The 7,475-nt window shown below is 32.7% G+C and overlaps 1 pseudogene; it reads left to right on the forward strand.

Annotated features, from left to right (window-relative positions):
• The first annotated feature begins 3,299 nt into the window (after positions 1–3,299).
• LOC150012284 (large ribosomal subunit protein uL1m pseudogene) lies at positions 3,300–4,241 on the forward strand (annotated as a pseudogene).
• The last annotated feature ends 3,234 nt before the right edge of the window (positions 4,242–7,475 follow it).

The raw sequence follows: 7,475 nt of genomic DNA on the forward strand, positions 1-7,475 counted from the left end.
TTTAACCTCTGTGAAATCCCAGTGCACACCCAGGGTGTGGGAGTATGGGGGACTGGGGGAAGTGGCCAGTTTCTTCATTGATTAGCTCTCCAGGTAATGGTGACCTTGGACCTCTTCAGGGTCCAGACCTTGGGGTCAACACAAATTGCACTCTTTACTTAGGAACAAAGGTGATTCTGTAGTACCAGTTCTCTGGTTTGAAGATAAGGTGCTCTAGAACCCAACACTGAGGGTGAAGGGAGGTAACTTCTGGGAGGCTACGGAGAAGCAGGGCTCTGTGGCTTTGTTTCCCTAACTGGAATGCCAGTTGTTTGACAGCTGGGGCCTTTCCCCAATGCTCTGTCCTTGCTAAAGTCTCTGGGTTCAGCCACAGTTCATACTGCTCACTGCTGCAGGAATGCCCACCAAATCTCTGCTTTTCCCAGCTGAAGGGAGCAAAAGCCACTGCTGGTTTCCTTCCCACTTTAGGCTGAGCTCCACCATGAGCTCCCAGCTGCAGGGCTTAGTCCGTGGCTCATTTCAGCTCTTCTTCCTTCCCACATTTCTCGCTTTTTCCCACTTGCCCACTTTTAGATGTTTCAATGCACAGATCTCTCAGCCAAGTGTGTATGTTGATCAGGAAGGGAATCCTCTGTTGAATTTTAGCTGTTTTGAAAAATTTGATTATTGAAACTTCAAGGGGAGAAACCAAGGGGGTCTCTCAGTCCACCATTTCTCTGATGTCACTCAAAATGTTTTAATATATCTAATAAGATTTACAGAAAAGTAAAATTATGAAAAAAAGAAAACATTTTAAGTAATAATTATTGAGCACTTTAAATGACTAAAGCAAAAATTGAATATAATGATTCAGAAAGGAAGCATAATAACTCGAACAAAATAATATATATCGATACTTAGAGCTTATAATTCTGTATGTCAAGGCAACATGACCTTTACTGTAACTTTACTCTAAATTACACCAAATTAGTTCTTCTTAGGTAAATATTTTTCATTAATTTTCTAAACATTGCATCATGAATTTAAAAACACAAGATAATATTTAGAAAAACCATATTATCTAAATTAAATATATTAACTACCAGTAAAATATTTTATATTAAATACCATAGAAAATTGTCATTCAAGTTTAATTATACCCATCAGAAAATCTAGCTTATTCTGAAGTAACAAATAACTTCCAATAACTAGTAGTAAGAATCATGATTTATTTTTCCTTCAAACTCAGTATCTGTTTTGGATTATCTCTGAGCTCAACCTGTTGCTATTAATGATCCTCATCATGGGAACCAGGCTGGAACTGCCAATATCTTGGCTTTTGCACTTGGTACAATGGAGGGAAAATGGTATGAAAAAGGGATCCACTGGATTTTCACGTTTACCTAGAAATGACACACATCCCTTCCACTCATTTTATTATCCAAAATAAATCCCATGAACACATCTAAATTCAAGTGGGAGGATAAAGTGAAATACACAAGTGGGCAAAAGTAGTTTATAGTTATGACTAAGAAAAACACAAAGCTTATTTTTGTGTTATTATTTAATAATTATTTATTATTATATACAGACAACTGTATACCACTTTCCCCTACCCTGCATAACCAAGAGTATCTGGAAAAAGAGACAGTTGGGATATTTTGTGACCCACTGACAGTACACTCATATGGCTTATAAAAACAAATATTTGAAGCAATTTAATTACAACACGATTACAATCAAACAAATTTAAAAAGCCTAGTACTCCTCCACTTATTCGTTTATCCATCCTTCTCTCCTCCTCCCTCTCTCCTCTCTCTGTCCACCCAATATTGTATTTAGTGCTTTGAAAATTTATTACTAATCTATTCCTTTCTGGAGCTACACACCAAGCCCTTATTAGAATGTGAAAATAAAAGAAAGCTTCTGCATAAATAACCAATAATTTGTTGTGTCCCTAGATGGAGTTTACTTTAGAATAGAATAAAAAAAATCTATACACCAGTACAAAATAAATTTCTAAGGAGAAAGATAGGATTACAGAACAGACCTTGAAGGGAGCTAAGGAAACTAGAAAAGGAGATTTTGAATTATTTAGAATTCATAAGCTATACTGCAACAATCCTTAAATGTTGAGAGCAATTTTGAGTCAATACAATATAAATAAATTTTCAGAGGAATTATTTGAAGAGAATGAGAGTGATGAGTTCCAGTTTCCTTATCCTACTCATGGCAGAAATGCACAGCCAGAAAAAATATTGTCAATCCAAGCATTAAATATCACTACTAAATATAGCGTGAACCGATCTAAAATATAAAAAAATAGAAACAGTTGTCAGTATTTGTGCACAGTGAGCTCAACTCTATTCTGCCACCAAGTATTGTCCTTAATTTTAACTTTTTGTGAATATTTAATGTGACAGGAGTTTTGTTTTTTAATTAAGAATGTATTAACTATATATTTTCAATGCTGTATAATTGTCTGGAAAAAACAGATCAGATTTAACTATAATTTTGGCTTATTTGAAGCAATATTTTCCTCTCCAGGAAGTAATTTAGCCAGGGGAAAGACAAATTAATCACTGATATGTTTTAAATTTATGTAAAGCTATTATTTATATTTTTGTTTCTTAATATATATAGTTTTAATTTTATGAGACAATACATATGTATGCCCTTCAATTCAACACTTTTTGGTAATTGGCATTGGTAAAGATTATAAATATATATTAATATTTGTGTGTAACAAAGAATGATAAAGAGGCAGAACAATCATCCAGTCATCGAAATCTCTCAAAATAAAAAGTTGACACAAAAAAATCCGAATTTGAAATTCCTAAAAATAAAACAAAAAATTAATCTTTACTTTCCCCACTGAATATAAAATATTGTATTGGCCAAAAACTCCATTAAGTTTTTTTATAAAATAAAACACAGTTTTCATTTTCACCAATAATTTTATTGATTTGGATATTTTGAGTATGTTGACTATCTCCCGCTATTGGCTTCTAGTGGGTAGAGGCCAGGGGTGCAAAAGTAAGTTTACAGTTGTGAGTATCCAAAATACAGAGTTTATTCTTATATATTTATATATTATTATTGTATTATTTTCCATACAAACAACTGTAAACCTACTTTTGTCCTTCCCTGTATATGGCTGACATGATGCATTGAGCTTCGGTAAGATTATGCTTCCCATTGGATTAAGAGCTAGGGTGCAGTTAGCACCAAAAAAGCAACTTAGAGCCAGATAATATATATTGGAACCAACCTTGGAAAAGGAACAAATGAATTTCATCAACACAATCCAAAAAAGTCAAATGCAGGCGGCTATAAGAAGCCTCTGTAGAGTCTTGATACATCAAAGGTATAGTCTTTCCTAGATGGCTTATCAGACACTTCTTCATCCTGTTCTGCATGCATTCAGGTGCCCAATGGATATTTTGCTGCTGCTAAAAAGAATGAAAAGAAAACAAAAAATGTACCAAAGAAAAAGCATCAAATAAAAAAAATATAAGATAGGAAAAAAATAAAGTAATATACGTTTATGGAAGGAGAACCTGAGGATGATATCTACTTAAACACTTATATCCAAGGCAGATATACGAAGTGGAGAGAGCTATTCACATACTTGAAAATTTTCAAATTCTGAACTTTACAAATCCAGCCCAAGGTGTTTCTCTTGATTTGACACTGCATATGGCACTGAGGAAGAAGAAACAAGTGGAACCATTTGCCAGTGTTCTTCTGTTGCCATACCCATTTGTTTCAGAAATCAATAAAGTTGTGGCATTTACAGGGAGTGCATCAGAGATTAAAATAGCATAAGAGAATGGAGCTGTGTTTGCAGGTGGAACTAATTTCATTCAGAAGATTTTGGATGATGAAATTCAATCAGACTTGTATGTAGCTGTCCCAGAAATAATGCCCATGCCTAATACTTTAAAGAAGAAACCGAAGAAAAGATTTCTAAAGCTTATTTGAAATTCTATTGGCCATGACATTCTCCAAATGCCTGAGTTATTTAAAACTGGACATGAAATTAAAGTAGATGGAGAAAGGGAGAATTTTTTAGAGACCACAATAGCAAAACTGAATATGTCAAGTGACCAGATAGCTACCAATCTGCAAGCTGTTATCATTGAAGTTTGTAGGAACAGGCCTCTGAATTTAGGACCCTTTGTGAAAGTGTATTACTAAAGTTTGAACCATTCTTGCCTAAAAAAGTAGAAACCAAAGAAAGTAATAAAGAGGCTCCCTAAAACTGTTGTATTTTGAAATTATTTTTAGTGGATTAAGAAGCATAATTTCTACAAAAAATAATTGGACATGGGCAATGGGGTGGGGATTAATTGTGGGAGAAGGAGGGGTAGGCGGGGGCGAGCAGTGGGGGAAAAAGTGGGACAACTGTAATAAAAAAACAATAAATAAAATTTTTAAAAAAGAAAAGAATAGGAACAATTACTCTAAACTATCTACTATCTCAAGCTTCTCATCATTTTAATAGGCAATTCCACATTTTCTACATTTCCAAACATGTCTTGATGTTAGGGAAAAAATTGTGTGCTACTCTTCTAAAGAAACTGAATATCTATCTCTGACACATATTATATATAACTTACAAATAATGGGTGTAGTAATGAATCTTCTTATGGTAATCACTTCACAACATAAACATATATCAAATTATCACACTGTATACCTTAAATTTACACAATGTCAACTATATCTCAAGAAAAATTTTTAAAAATAACAACTCATAATTCAATGGTAAGATAAACAATCCAATATAAAAGTCACTCTAAAAAGTATTTTAACAGAAACTTCACCAAGGAAGATATATAAATTGGGATTAAACACATAAAGATGTTCAATAGGTTTAGTCATCACAGAATTGCAAATTAAAACTACAAAGAACATATCCACTAGTATGCATAAATTGAACATAAAATACCAAGTTTTGGTAAAGATGGAAAACAACTGGACTCATATATTGTTAGTGGGTGTGTAAATATCACCACTCTGGAAAATAGTTTGGCAATTACTAATAAATACAAATATACAATTATCATATGACCCAACAATTCCACTTTTAGATATTTACCTAAAGAAAATAAATTTTTACAAAAGTATTGACATATAAATGCTCTTAGCAACTAATTACTGATAATCCAATAACACAGATGGTTCTCACAAGCATTTTGTCAAGAGAAAAAGAAAACAGACACAAAAGAGTACATTGTATATAATTGTTTATTGTACTTTTTTATTTATATGAAATTTTAAAATTGTTAAAACTATAAAAAGTTGTAATGTTTTACAAATCCGATGTAGGTAACTTAATGAAATGCCAACAAGATTTTCTACAAAATACATTGTTCACAGCTTGTACTTCAGCAATTCATTTAAATTAGTGTAAAACGTCATTTCCTATAATAATTATGTCATCAATTTCAAGCAAAAGGAAGCCAACAAAAATATTTTCTTACTTTTAAATGGCTTTTTTTCTACTTTCTAAGTCAAAAGAAAAGCAAATAAAATATATTTTTTAAAAAGGCCTGGAGAAAGTAAAAGCATAATTGCAGGGTTTTGTTTTATTTTGTTTTGTTTTAATCTTCTTTTTTTGGCTCCTGACCTGAGGGCAGTTTTTTCATTGCTTTTTAGAGAAAGAGAAAGGGAGACAAAGAAGCATCAATGTGGGAGAGTAGAATCAATTACTAACCTCCTATATGCACCTGGCCTGGGAATCATACACACCTGGACCAGGGCTCAAACCCACAACAGTTCAGTTATGGGATGATGCTACAACCACACATGCCACACATGCCAGGGTGGGCATTCTTTTTAACCATTTATTATTAGGAAAAAAAAATGTGGAATCATGAAGAAACCAATTCTGTTTTTTCCCATTTATGCGATGCATGTCATAAAATCCACAGTGAATAATGCACAACATACTATATAAATATTTTAACTGTGTAAAATTAAGTGTGAAATAATGAATGTATAAAAATTTCCAATATGAATGTAATTTGTATATTCTTGTTAAGGAATCTGTTTTAGTTTGTAGTAGTTATCACAAGTATTATGAAACATGAAACTTGTCATTAAAAAATAAAGAAAACAAAGTTTTCAATAGAGAAATAACTCGAGGTTTGAAAATAATTATTTTAAGAAATTTGTCTGCTGGTGATACATTTGCACCGTAATATTATTCAACTTTTTCCGTGAGCTATACTCAAAATTACACACTTAGTTATTCATATATTGGAAACAAGAGGACGTTTGGCCAGTTTATCTAATCTCAAAAGTTGCAGTTCTGGTAGAAAACGCTAACCTAATTACCCAATGACACAAATTTCCATAGCACCAACACAAAATCTAAGTATTTTGAATGATTAGTTAACTGAATAGAATCTTGGTGTTTCAAAGAGGCAGGGCAGGCTAATGTAAACTGATTTTTAAAAATACTAACTCATTTTTGGTCACTAATGTAAGTACAGATGTAGTATTTAGTGACATGAAGTATGGAATGTAAAATTAGTCCTCTTTTTATTCTCTCATTTTAGAATCACTGAATTTGTGAGTCATCAATTTTGGGGACATTGGCATTTTTATAGTAATTTGGAAATTCTAACACAGTGTTTTTCAAGATCATTTTAGTCCATGCCCCAAGAGCTGAACTGAGTTTCTCAAGCTTTAATTTCTAGAATTTATGTTGCAAGGTATATTCTTTAATATCTTAAATATAACTTTATTTTATCTTTTTTGGTGAAAGTTTTCGAAATCCAACATTCCACCTCCCATCCCAAAGGAATTTTATGTGTGCCCTTAAAAGAGAGTTTCTCCAGGCTGTGATCCATGGGGGAAAGAACATAGACCTTGGAGTCTAAATAAATTAAAGTCTACCTTTAGTTCTACAGTTTACCACTACTATGGTAGTTCCCTTGCTCTAACCCTGACCACTTGTTTTTTCTGTTAAATAAGAATAGTACCTACCCTCCAGATTTATTATGAGAATTAATTGATTACACACTATACCTGAAAGTACACAAGACAATAAATGGCAGTAAGTCGCTCAATAATAATTATTTAAAATTATTTAAAATGGTTGTATTATTGTCAAAATAGCATTCTAGGGTTATTTAATAAATATTTCTCTATGCATGTCAACCTTTTATGGGTAAAAATATGTGTTGAATTTAAATTATTCAGATAAACTCCCAATATTTTAAGAATGGTTAATTTCTCAGTCGTGCATTACATTTTAGTAAGCTATTATAGGAAATACTATACACCTCAACACTGGAACTATTGACATAGCAGTAGAAATAATCCAAAATAAAATACAGAAAAGTTTCAAAAAGGTAAACTAAGAGCAGGACATCAAGAAGTAATTAAACAATCTCAAATAGTCTCGTCGTCGTCGGCAGCCATCCGTCTCGAGAGACGATGGTGTAGCTTCTTAAGAGTCTATCTGCACCGCCGAGAATGGC

Source organism: Furipterus horrens, unplaced genomic scaffold (assembly GCF_987537825.1).
Source record: "Furipterus horrens unplaced genomic scaffold, mFurHor1.1.pri manual_scaffold_4, whole genome shotgun sequence".
Lineage (NCBI taxonomy): Eukaryota > Metazoa > Chordata > Mammalia > Chiroptera > Furipteridae > Furipterus > Furipterus horrens.